Here is a 14,502-nt window from a genome sequence, read left to right as displayed (position 1 = left end):
CTGGTAAATACAGGAATTCATGAGTCACCTTGTGCCCTCCTAGTTGACATATCCAGGGTCAGCAGAACTCCCAGGCAGTTTGGGTGCTGGTGGTTCCAACTATTGTGGCCCTCCCCTGAGTGATTGGGGCCACAGGCTTAGTGACCACAGAGTGCTCAGTGCCTGAGTCCACCATAAAGATCATTGGTTAGCCCCCTACTTTTATTTTGACCATGGGCTCTCAGGGGCCTAGTAGTAAGAAGCCTAGTCTTCCCTAGTCTGACTCAATTCCTGCTAGGCCAATAAGGTCTTGGGCCTCTGGTTCAGGTTGCCATCCTGTCTTCTTTCCTGGAGTAATTTTGTTAGGCTCCAATGCTGTTCCCTTGTGGAAAGGGCATTCATTCTTCCAGTGGCCAATCTCCTTGCAATAGGCACATTGGTCTCAACAGAGTGGCTTTCTTCCACTGGGTCTCCCCTTCCATGGCAGAGCTGACTGCTGGGTTGGGTCCAGCTTCCCCAGCGCTGCAGCCCATAAGGACACCTTGGCTTTCATTCTTTTATTGGCTTTCCATTTTTCTTCATGCTCCCAGTTTGCAGAGACTTTATTTGCCACTTCTAACAGCTGGGTAGCATTCATTCCAGTGAAACCTTCAAGTTTCTGAAGTTTGCTGTGAATGTCAGTATATGACTGGGTTACAAACGCTATGTTGACCATTCACTGGTTTTCTGGCACTTCCAGGTCAAAGCGAGTGTATATCTGAAAAGCCTCACAGAGCCTCTCATAAAAATCAGTCAGAGATTCCTCTGGCTTCTGGAAAACTGCCACAATTTTGTACATGTTTGTAGGTCTCTTAGCTCCAACCATGAGCTCATGTAGGAGGGCAGCATGATATTGAGTGAGGACTCCTGGTCCTTCTGCTGCATTGAAGTCCCAGGTAGGCCATGCAACAGGGGCCACTTCTCTTGCCCAAGGTTATGAATCCAGAGTTCTTGCTAGGGCTTGACCTTGGAGCCAGCAGTGAGCTTCTGTCAGAATTTGCCACTGCTCTTATGTGTTGAAAAATGTCAGGAGGATCTGTAGGCAGTCAGCCCAAGTGGGTTGATGGGTCTGGAATATAGATTCTAGGAGGTCAACCATTGCCTGAGGTTTTTCTGAATACAGTGGTGTATGGTTCCTCCAATTTAAGAGGTCAGTTGTACTAAAAGGCTGGTAATAGAGGATAGAGCATCCAAGCTGGACTGTGCCATCAGCAACAATCTGCTGGGGCCCTTTTATCTCACAGAGTGGCATTTGCAGAGCCCTGGCTTGAGGGTCCAGTGCCTGGGACAAGCAAAGGTGGCGGCTCAGGGGCTGTGGTCTCGGACTCCAAGCTGGGGATGGGTGTGGGATGTTGCTGGGACTGGGAAGCTGCTGACTGGACTGAGGAGGACTCAGTGAGGGTGGCAGGCTATCTGGGAAAGGTGGTATTATCTGCTCTGATGGTGAAGGTGTGCTGGGAATGTATGATGGGGGCACCAGCCTTTCATCTTCTGGATCCCCTTGCAGAACAGGATTGGTCAGCTTCTGGTCTTTTGGCTTCATTGCCTGGGCAATGAAACTCTGCTCTGTCCCTTTTTATTAGCAGAATCCAACCCAAGGGGGCATGGTCTGAGCCACCTGCAGCCAGGAGTCAATATATAGGAGCTGGTCAGGGTACCCAGGGCTTCCTATTATGATCTGATAAATGTCCCTGACAGTGGGCAAATCTAAGGTGACTTCAGGGGGCCAGTTGACTCCAAAAGTGGGCCATTCTAACTCACATAGCATGTGCAGATTTCGGGGAGACATTTTGATCCCATAATCTCTGGAGAATCCCTTCTTAAAATGTTTAAGCATACACTTTAGGACTGTGGGTTTTAAGGAACTTCCACCCATGGCAATTAGAAGTATCCCCTGTTTCCACCCTATGTATTAACTCCCTGTGTCAGTGGTACAAAGACAAACAAGGGTGAGTGCCCCTTCAAAAGAAGAGACCAATCAGATGTCAGTATGACTGCATTCCAATGGAACTTCAGTGGCTCTTAGCATTGGTGGTGGGGTCAGCCTTGTAACTCTGGACTGGGTTCCCCTGATGCCACCTTAAGCCATATGAGGCTCACCATGGAGCTGCAGGACAGACCCACTCAGACTACATAGCCCTTCAGCCATGGAGCTACAAACTCAAGCCTAAAGCAAAGACAAGATTCCAAGGTGGCAGCTAGAGGGAGGAAGCAGAAAGCAAGCCTCCTATAGTGAAATCTTGGAGAGATGCTGAAGACACACTTTGCAGGCAAAATCACTGAGAAGAGACAAAACTTTGACCCCTCCACACCTCCAGCTGGCACAGAGAATCTCTACTTCACATGAAATGGAGAAACAAGGAGGGCCCCCAGGCCACCAGTCGCCCATGCCCAGATGGCTTGGGAAGACAGGGACAAGCTTACTGTCAATTAGTACACTAACGCTCCCTGTTTATACCTTTGAAAATTTCTTGTCTGATTCCTTGTTCTGTTTTCTCCTTCTTGTCTGTTTGTTTTTCCCTTTTCTTTAAATTCTTGCTTTCCATCTCCACTCACCCTTCCATTCTAAATATCACCATTGTTATTATTACAAGATAGAAAATACTTAACTGCACACAGTACGGGGATAGCAACAACACCAAAGACAATGATGGGAAGACAGAGAAAACAGGGAAACCAGTTTCCCCACAGCAAAAAATTAGTACAGGAACCAGAGGGGAATGAAGAAAACAGATACTCAGATCCAGACTCCAACAAAATAAAGATACACTATCCCAAAGGACCCAATGAAGCCCACAAGAATAATTTAAAAGAAGATATACTACAGGTACTCACTGAGAATTTTATAGAGATGATACTGGATAGGGTCAACCAAAATGTACAGGAGACACTCAAGAAATTCCAAGACAACAAAAATAGAGAATTCAAAAAAGCATAAGAAGAAATAAAGGAAACCTCAGAAGCACTGTATAAACACCAAAATGAAACAGAGAACATGACGAATAAACAGATAAATGAACTCAGGACGAAAATAGACAACAAAAAGGAGGAAACCACCCAGGATATAGAAAACCTGAGAAAAAAGAACGAAACAGAACTGCAAAACAAAACGGAAGGCCAATCCAGCAGAATAGAACAAAAAGAAGACAAAATACAGAATGTGAAGATGAAATGGTAATTAAAGGAAAAACTGAAGAACTATTAACTAAACAACTCAAGACCTGTGAAAAGAAAATGCAAGAACTCACCGACTCCATCAAAAGACCAAACTTGAGAATCATGGGCATCGAAGAAGGAGAAGAGGTGCAAGCAAAGGGAATGTGTAATATATTCAACAAAATAATAATGGAAAATTCCCAAATCTAGAGAAAGATATTCCCATACAGATGCAACAGGCCTCCAGGACACCAAACAGACCAGATCAAAATAGAACTACCCCATGACATATCATCATTAAAACAACAAGTTCAGAAACTAGGGAAAGAATATTGAAGGCTGTAAGAGAGAAAAAACAAGTAACATACAAAGGTAAACCCATCAAAATCACAGCAGACTTCTCAACAGAAACATTAAAAGCAAGAAGAGTGTGGGGAGAGATCTTCTGGGCATTGAATGAAAATAACTTCAACCTCAGGATACTCTACCCAGCAAAACTATCATTCAAAATAGATGCAGCAATAAAAGTCTTCCATGATAAGCAGAAACTAAAACAATATGTGACCACAAAGCTACCACTACAAAAGATTCTTCAAGGGATTCTTCACACAGAAAGTGAAACCCAACTTAACCATGAAAAGACAGGCAGCACCAAACCACAGAAAAAGAAAAAGCAAGATAGTAGACAATAACTTCAACGAAGGTACACAATCAAAACTTCAAACAACTAAGACAACTAAATGACAGAAATCACCACATACGTAATAGTAATAACACTTAATGTTAACGGACTTAATTCACCCATCAAAAGGCATCACTTGACGAAATGAATTAAAAAGAAAGATCCAACAATTTCTTGCTTACAGGAGACCCATCTCACCAGCAGAAATAACCATGAGCTTAAGATGAAAGGCTGGAAGAACATTTACCAAGCCAATGGCCCGCAAAAACAGGCAGGAGTAGCAATACTTATTTCTAACAAAGTAGACTTCAAACCTACATTGATCAAACCAGATAAAGAATGACATTCCATACTAATAAAAGGGGAAATAGACCAAAAGGAAATAATAATCACCAACCTGTATGCACTCAATGTCAATGCACCCAATTTCATCAAACATACCCTGAAAGATCTAAAAGCATATATTAACTCCAACACAGTGGTTGTGGGAGACGTTAACACCCCATTATCATCAATAGATAGGTCATCCAAACAAAAAATCAATAAAGGAAACCAAGATCTAAAATATACAATAGATCAAATGGACCTAGTTGATGTCTACAGAACATTTCATCCAACTTCTACACAATATACATTCTTCTCAGCAGCCATGGAATCTTCTCCAAAATAGATCATATCCTAGGGCACAAAGCAAGCCACAGCACATATAAGAAAGTAGAAATTATACCGTGCATACTATCTGACCACAATGCAGTAAAACTAGAACTCAACAACAAAAGTAAAGACAAAAAACATGCAAACAGCTGGTAACTAAATAACTCATTACTTAATGAACAATGGTTCATTGATGAAATAAAAGAGGAAATTAAAAAGTTCCTGGAAGTCAATGAAAATGAAAACACAACCTACCAGAACCTATGGGACACAGCTAAGGCAGTCTTGAGAGGAAAGTTTGTAACCACGAGTGCATATATTAAAAAGACTGAAAGATCCCAAATCAATGACCTAATGATACATCTCAAACTCTTAGAAAAACAAGAACAAGCAAATCCCAAAACAAATAGAAGGAGAGAAATAATAAAAATAAAAGCTGAAATCAATGAAATAGAAACCAAAAAAAACAAACAAAGAATTAATGAAACAAAAAGTTGATTCTTTATAAAAATAAACAAGATCAATAGACCCCTGGAAAACCTGACTAAAATGAGGAGAGAAAAAACCCAAATTAGTAGAATCAGGAATGCAAAAGGGGAGATAACAACAAACTCCATGGAAGTCCAGAAATCATCAGAGCCTACTTTGAGAACCTATATACAAATAAATTTGAAAATCTAAAAGAAATGGACAGATTTCTAGATACATATGATGATCCAAAACTGAACCAAGAGGAAATTAATCACCTGAATAGATCTATAACACAAAATGAAATTGAAGCAGCAATCAAGAGTCTCCCCAAAAAGAAAAGTCCAGGACCTGATGGATTCTCTGCTGAATTCTATCAGACCTTTAAAGAAGAACTGATACCAACCCTCCTTAAACTGTTCCACAAAATAGAAAGGGAAGGAAAACTCCTGAACACATTTTATAAAGCCAGTATTACACTTATCCCAAAACCAGGCAAAGACACCTCCAAAAAGGAGAACTATAGGCCAACCTCCATAATGATCATTGATGCAAAAATTCTCAACAAAATAATGGCAAACCGAATTCAACAACACATCAAAAAGATCATTCACCACGACCAAGTAGCCTTCATCCCAGGAATGCAGGGGTGGTTCAACATACAAAAATCAATAAACATAATAAACCACGTTAACAGAAGCAAAGACAAAAACCACTTGATCATCTCAATAAATGCAGGAAAAGCCTCTGATAAGATCCGACACCATTTCATGATAAAAGCTCTAAGAAAACTAGGAATAGAAGGAAAGTACTTCAACATTATAAAAGCTATATATGACAAACCTACAGCCAGCATTATACTTAATGGAGAAAAACTGAAACCATTCCCTCTAAAATTAGGAACCAGACAAGAATGCCCACTATCTCCGCTCCTATTCAACATAGTGCAGGAATTCCTAGCCAGAGTAATTAGGCAAGAAGAAGGAATAAAAGGAATACAAATAGGTAAAGAAACTGTCAAAATATCCCTATTTGCAGATGACATGATCCTATACCTTAAAGACCCAAAAAACTCAACTCAGAAGCTCCTAGACACCATCAATAGCTACAGCAAGATAGCAGGATATAAAATCAACACAGAAAAGTCATTAGCATTTCTATACACTAACAATGAGCAAATGGAAAAAGAATGTATGAAAACAATTCCATTTACAATAGCCCCCAAAAAAATCAAATATCTAGGTGTAAACCTAACAAAAGATGTGAAAGACCTCTACAAGGAAAACTATAAACTTCTGAAGAAAGAGATTGAGGAAGACTATAGAAAGTGGAGAGATCTCCCATGCTCATGGATTGGTAGAATCAACAGAGTAAAAATGTCGATACCCCCAAAAGTAATCTACATGTTTAATGCAATTCCCATCAAAATTCCAATGACATTCATTAAAGAGATTGAAAATCTACCGTGAAATTTATATGGAAACAAAAGAGGCCATGAATAGCCAAGGCAATACTCAGTCAAAAGAACAATGCAGGAGGTATCACAATACCTGACTTCAAACTATATTACAAAGCAATAACAATAAAAACAGCATGGTACTGGCACAAAAACAGACATGAAGACCAGTGGAACAGAATAGAGGACCCAGATATGAAGCCACACAACTATAACCAACTTGTCTTTGACAAAGGAGCTAAAAATACACAATGGAGAAAAAGCAGCCTCTTCAACAAAAACTGCTGGGAAAACTGATTAGCAGTCTGCAAAAACTGAAACTAGATCCATGTATATCACCCTATACCAAGATTAACTCAAAATGGATCAAGGATCTTAATATCAGACCACAAACTGTAAAGTTGATGTAGGAAAGAGTAGGAAATACTCTGGAGTTAGTAGGTATAGGAAAGAACTTTCTCAACAAAACCCCAGCAGCACAGCAACTAAGAGATAGCATAGATAAATGGAACCTCATAAAACTCAAAACCTTCTGTTCATCAAAAGAAATGGTCTCTAAACTGAAGAGAACATCCACAGAGTGGAAGAAAATATTTGCCAGCTACACATCAGACAAAGGATTGATAACCAGACTATATAGGGAACTTTAAAAACTAAATTCTCCCAAAACTAATGAACCAATAAAGAAATGGGCAAGTGAACTAAACAGAACTTTCTCAAAAGAAGAAATACAAATGGCCAAAAAACACATGAAAAAATGCTCACTATCTCTAGCAATAAAGGAAATGCAAATTAAAACCACACTAAGATTCCACCTCACCCCTGTCAGAATAGCCATCATTAGCAACACCACAAACAACAGGTGTTGGCAAGGATGTGGGGAAAAAGGAACCCTCTTACACTGTTGGTGGGAATGTTAATTAGTACAACCACTCTGGAAAAAAATTTGGAGCCTACTTAAAACACTAAACATTGATCTACCATTTGATCCAGCAATACCACTCTTGGGGATATACCCAAAAGACTGTGACACAGTTTACTCCAGAGGCACCTGCACACCCATGTTTATTGCAGCACTATTCACAATAGCCAAGTTATGGAAACAGCCAAGATGCCCCACCACTGGCGAATGGATTAAGAAAATGTGGTACCTATACACAATGGAATTTTATGCAGCCATGAAAAAGAATGAAATGTTATCATTCGCTGGTAAATGGATGGAATTGGAGAACATCATTCTGAGTGAGGTTAGCCTGGCCCAAAAGACCAAAAATCATATGTTCTCCCTCATATGCGGACATTAGATCAAGGGCAAACACAACAAGGGGATTGGACTTTGAGCACATGATAAAGCGAGAGCACACAAGGGAGGGGTGAGGATAGGTAAGACACCTAAAAAATTAGCTAGCATTTGTTGCCCTTAATGCAGAGAAACTAAAGCAAATACCTTAAAAGCAACTGAGGCCAATAGGAAAAGGGGACCAGGAACTAGAGAAAAGTTCAGATCAAAAAGAATTAACCTAGAAGGCAACACACATGTACAGGAAATTAATGTGAGTCAACTCCCTGTATAGCTATCCTTATCTCAACCAGGAACATTTGTTCCTTCCTATTGTTGCCTATACTCTCTCTACAACAAAATTAGTAATAAGGGCAAAATAGTTTCTGCTGGGTATTGAGGAAGTAGAGGGGGAGAGAGAGGGGGCAGAGTGGGTGGTAAGGGAGGGGGTGGGGGCAGGGGGAGAAATGACCCAAGCATTGTATGTGCATATGAATAATAAAACAATAAAAAATAAATAAAAAAATAAAGCAAAGACAAATCAGGCCGCTCATTCACACACACAGTTATCTTTCCCATCTCTTGGGGAAGTCCCCGACTTGTGGAACTCCTCTCAGTTGTTCCTGGGAGGGGATCAAACTCCCCTTCCACCCAGTGGGATGGGACATGACTGAGGCCTGATTTTCTTGGGGCATGGAGGCGGGGGTCTTACCCAGCCTGGATGAAACTACTAGGTCAGTTGGTCCACTTCTCCTTGGAGTCCAAGTTGAATCAAGACTTCTCAGAGGGTTGCAACTCTTGGGTGAAGGAGGACCCAGAATACCATTGGGTGGCATACCACCTAATTTGGTCCTGAGTCCCTCCCTACTCCCATGTAGTTCAGCCACTGGCCAGTAGCTTAAGGGGCCAGGATGGTTAGAATCTTACTGGGGCCTCCAGAAATGTTGTAGAAATATTGTCAGGTGACAAACCAAACAACACTTGGAGAAGTGGAGAACTCATATTTTATTTTATGCCAGCAGTCCCAGATGAGTTCATACTCATAATCTGATCCCTGAATAAAGGATTTATAGGATACTTAAAGGGCAGGGCAGGGCATCAAGTTATAAGGAATGTGATGGGGTTAATAGGTGAGCTAGTGGTGAGTTAGATACCTAAGATTGTTTAGATAAGAACAGCAGGGGAGATCTGCTTTGGAAAGTTTATTAACAAGAGGAGACAAAGAAAGGCAGGAATGGGCAATTATCTCTACATGGTGCCCTTTGTCTCGGCCCTGAACTTTCTTTTATAGCTTTAATTGGAAATTTCTCATGTCCTATGGCCTTGCCTGAGATAATCTTCTTCTTCAATGATAAAAACAAAACTTCCCTGGACTAAATGACTCTCTATGGTTCTACTTCTAATTAGAATGACTCCTAGAAAAGATATAGGCCTAACCCTTTATGAGATGTTTTATGGAGTCCCCTACTTAAGGTGATCCTCAGAATTACCCACAATGGAAACTAAAGATAAATATCTTAAAAACTATATACTGGCTATTTCAACTACTCTGCTCTCTTAGACTCAACAGCCTTCTGACCCAAATTCCCCCTCTTGAGTGTAATATCCATCCCTACAGACCAGAAGATTACATCTTAACCAGAACCTGGAAAGAGAAGCTTCAGCCTACCTGGGAAGGACCCTATCAAGTGCTACTAACCACCGAGATTGAGGGATGCATAGTAGATAAAGGTTGGACTCACTACACCAGGATGAAGAGCCTACCAAATGATGTTGGACCACTACCAACAACCCAGACAATGCCCTAAAAGTCATCTTGAGATGGCATGTGCTCACTACTGACCCTTCTTCTGCCCAAAAAGCCTTTTGCTGAGCCATGGGCAGTTTCTTTGCTGGTAATTAAAATAACTGTTAGTGTAAATCCATAAACCATAGAGTTTGATACTTGTCATGTAATGTACAGTGGGGGTCTAACTTGAGAACAATATTGTTACCTCTGTCCTGAACTTAGTTGGAGATATAGAAACAAGGACTTGGTGGCACCTAGGATGATGTATGGTAGATTGTAGAACCCAATGGTTGGACTGATTCACCAAGGCCAAAGGGACAGGTAGGGAATATGGGATAGGGATAAATGTCCCAGGGAGAGACTGCACTGGAAAGTTTTGAATTGACATAATGTCTGAAGTAAATAAAGACACAAGGATTATATCACCAGCAACTGAGATAAAGTCTCCCAGCCACAATTCACTTCTGGCTGATGATGTAACCAAGGTTCAGGTAGTTAAAATTACAGATTTAACACAAACCAAAGAAGCCGAGACAGGATATGGAGATACTAATGCCTGGGTAGAAAGGATAAAATATTCTGTGTGCACATTAAACAAGAGTAAATATTATGCTTGCACTGCAGGATGACAGCTTGGGAGTACAATGCATGATCAAGACTAGAAAGCCTGGGGGAAATCAAACTTGCTGGATGATTTTCAAAAGTAAGGACCCCCTAAAAATAGACTGCCAAGTTCTGGTGTCAATTACACCTCCTGTCTCTCACAATGGGGCGGGGGGAGGTAGAGATGTACACTAACTTTTTGGGAAATCTGTCTGGATGTACACAAGGTCATATGTATGTGAAAACTAATCACTCTGTATTAAGCCTACTCCAAAACAACATCTGGTGGAATTGTGGAAAGAGAACATTACTGGCAACCCTCCCAAGTAACTGGAGTGGAACTTGGGTACTCATGCAATTGGTTATCCCCTTTACCCAAACATTTCATAACTCCACTCATGGGGACAGTCAACAAATGCCGCAATCTAAAAGAGAGACACCAGGTGGGTCTTTTGATGACAGCAAGGGAATTGCAGAGCAATTAAGTGCTACTACCAGAAAAAGGCACTGTATGTATCATGATTACAATACAGTACTGTACTTTTATTCCAAATAACACTGCCTGGATGGAACCATTTCAAAGGCTTTACAAGGACTGACTGCTCTAGCCAATGAACTGTCTGAGAATTCAGGGGTAAATGACCCATACACAGGATAGATGGAAAAATGGCTTGGAAAATGGAAATTAGTTACAACCTCAGTCCTCATTTCATTAGTTATTATATGAGAGGTCCTAACTACTGTTGGATGTTATATAATACCTTGTGTCTGGAACCTGGTCTAAAGGTTAATTGAAACATCCCTAGCCAAACACATTCCAGGATTTTACCATCAGACTAACCTCTCCTCCTGGATACTGTGAACAAGAAATCAGCCAATGTTGACCAAATTTGAGGAAAAGAGTGAGTAGTACAAAACGAAAAGAGGGAAAGAATGGGAGGTAACTTGTCTTTTCCGTCAAAGAAATAGCTACCCAGGTAAATCCACTTTAAAGCAGCAGCTCATTGTGCTTGCTTAATTCACAGCTACCCAAAATGTTAATTGTTGACTTTTCTCTTAGGCATTCCTCCTAAGTTGAAAAAACACCCATGATAGTTTGTCCTTGATAATTATACAAGATTTACTTCACATGATGCATAATTATCATTAGGCTGGTTTTTCTTCTATAGGAACAGAGATAATTTCTTCACCATCTATTTTGCCATAAATCTTTTTAGCAATAAAAAAATGTGATCACAAATAAATTTCTCTATTATTGCTATAATTTTAGGAATTACCTCTTTCTAGCATAGCCTGCTTTGCTTCCACCTGCATAATGAAATTTTACTTTTCCTCAAAATGCATGCTCCAACCTCAGATTCAGCATGATTTCTATGGTTTCATTGTATGAGGCTCAGCATTATTTCTTGTGTGACCATTATAGATCCACTGATTAAATTATTAAATTAAATAAGGCAAAACTAAAGTCTGACTTAAGTCATAAAAACTCATCATGTAGGTTTCCTGCCCATTATCTCTTTCTACCTTCTTTCCTGCACTATAAAAACTCTTCATACAACTGAATTTCACAACATGGAGTTTGACTTTGATTGCTTCTCTATCTTCTCCAGGTGTTTCTCCTTCAATAAACATGATCTCCTCCAGCTCTAATATCCCAAAAGCTGGTTTTTGGTGACAAGTAGGCCAACCCTTAGTCTAGTTATAGTTCTAGACTTGACTCTTTGGAATAAGAATCTGCAATTAAATCAAGGACAGTCTCCTTTATCAGGGCAATTGCATCATAGGTTTGGAAAGAAAACTGTTCCCTAAATGGTGCTATATACAAGATAATGATGAATCAACCCAACATAATTGTACCATTTTTCTAAGACAGTTTGAATGTAAGAAATGTGAAATAACATGCTTACAAAAAAAGAAACAGAGCAGAAAAGGAAACCCAAGAAATCAAGAGAGGAAATGGCAGTATCAACAATGAACTTGAAAAAGCAAGGAAATTCCAAAGTCAATAACAAGAAAAGAAAAAACATAGCATACAGCAAAAAAAGCAAAACTGTATCAAAGAAATAGCAAATTTTCTAAAGTAATGAAGTATTTTGACTTCCAAAGATACAGCTGCTACAATTATTGCTGTGATTTGAGAGCTAATATTATACCGTATCACTTAAGTGTGTTTTGTTTACAATGGTAAGAAGAGACTCTAATGCAAATGAAAGGAACCAGGGCTTAGAATGATGAAACAACAGAGCATCTCAAGACATCTCAGCTCTAGTGAACTGTGACTTTCTTCTCTTGAAAGCCCTGCCAATATTTTGTCCCAGTATCTGGTGCCCACATTCACAAGATTTCAAATCCCACTAAAAGAAACTCTGAGTGAGAATCTGGTGTCCACCCATAACATGTTATGATACAAGAAGGAGTAATGGAAAGAATAATGCAGGGTATTTGTAGACGCATGGTAAAAGACTTTACTCAATGAGGACCACAGCATTGGGTGTAAGGACCATCTCAATGTGGACTTAGAGTGGAAAATGTGGCAGGATAATAGAAAAGGCAACAACAAACTGAAAATTAATTTTAACATATTAAAAGGCCTCAATGTATGGCTAAGAAGTAGAGTACATCTTTTACAAGCATGAAGCCCTGTGTTCAAACCTCAATCTCACACACACACACACACACACACACGCACACACACACACAACATAAAAGACCAGACTCAGGAAATAAAACAGAACATGAAGTAAAATGGAAAATCAGAAAATCAAGCTTCCCTTCTATCATTCTGCCTTCTACTTTTAGATGATATGTAACTTGATAAATAGAGAGAAAAGAAAAGGGTAGTGTTTTAAACAAATATTTACATTATCCTAGAAACACATGAATCAAGCAAGCATGACTTCTAAACAGAAAGGTTTTAAAAACAGATTAGTTTTCTTCTCTGAGATAAATATGTAGGTAAAAAGTACCAAGCATAGGGGCTTCTTTGGGTTTACTGAGGATTGGTAAGATATTTATAATATTTTTAACAGAAATATTTAACTAGCTACTCAATAGTACAAGAACCAGGAGGTAAAGTTTTACTGGTATACTTTCATTCTCACCAATGTGAAACTATTAATACATGAAACAGATTCTACCATTGCTAAAGGAAAAGATAAACAAAACCACCCATCAGCTCAGGGAGTGGAATGGATTTTTACCAGTAGCATGCTCTTAGGAAAGAGGATCTAGGGTGAATTTAACATTGAATTCTAATGGCCTCAAAGCTCTAATCAAAGACAAAGAATAATGGATTGGAACAAAAAGCAAGTCACTACCATTTGCTGCCTGTGTGAAACATATCTCACTGACAAAATCAAAATTGGGTTAGGTGAAAGGATGGGAAAAGATATTCTAAGCAAAAAAAAAAAAAATTCTTGCCCCAAATTGGGCAAGAGTAGCTATACTCATGTCCAATTAGGTACCTTCCAAACAAATTAATCAGAAGAGACAAAGAATGTCACTTCATATTAATAAAGGGTACAATCAGTCAGAGGAAACAAGAATTGTTAACTTATATACATTCAAAGTGCACCTAACTTCATTAAACAAACACAACTGATTTAAAAGAATAAATAGATCCCACCACAGAAATAGTGGTAAACTTCAATATACTACTGTCACCAATAGGTCATCCAGACCAAAAAAAATGTCAACAAAGAAACTTTAGAATTAATTGACACTATAGACAAATGTATTAAAAAGGTATCTACAGATTATTTTATCCAGCTACTGCACAATACATGTTCTTCTCAACACACTATGAAACTCTCTCTAAAATAGATCTTATTTTAGGACACAAAAAAGTCTTATCAAATATATTAACTTATATTAACTCTTAGTATCCTATCTGAACATAATGGAATATAACTAGAACTTAACAGTAAATTAAATGAGGCAAGAGCCCTCCCTCAAAAGCCAACTCCACCACTAAGGACTTAAAGAATAGTGAAGTGAAGGAATTATTAATCATTGGATTCCAAAACATAATAAGAATGACCAATGAGTTCAAAGAAGAGATACATAAGCTAGTGATTAAACTGAAAGAGGATACAAATAAACAACTAAATGAGCTCAAAGAGAATTCAAACAAACACATAAATGAATTAAGGAAGGAAGACAATCAATATGAAAGAAAAAATTATTAAAGGTATAGAAATCGTGAAAAATAATCAATTTTAAATGAATAGTTCAATAGCACACATAAAAACTTAGACTAAAATTTGGGCTAACTGAGTGCAGCAAATTGAAAACAAAGTATCAGGAACAGAATAAAAAGTAGAGGAATTAGATCAAACAGTCAAAGACCATGAAAAAAATGATAAGAAAATATGAATGGAACATGCAAGACCTCTGGG

The sequence above is a fragment of the Castor canadensis genome, chromosome 15 (assembly GCF_047511655.1).
Source record: "Castor canadensis chromosome 15, mCasCan1.hap1v2, whole genome shotgun sequence".
NCBI lineage: Eukaryota > Metazoa > Chordata > Mammalia > Rodentia > Castoridae > Castor > Castor canadensis.
Note: the sequence above shows the minus strand (reverse complement) of the source record.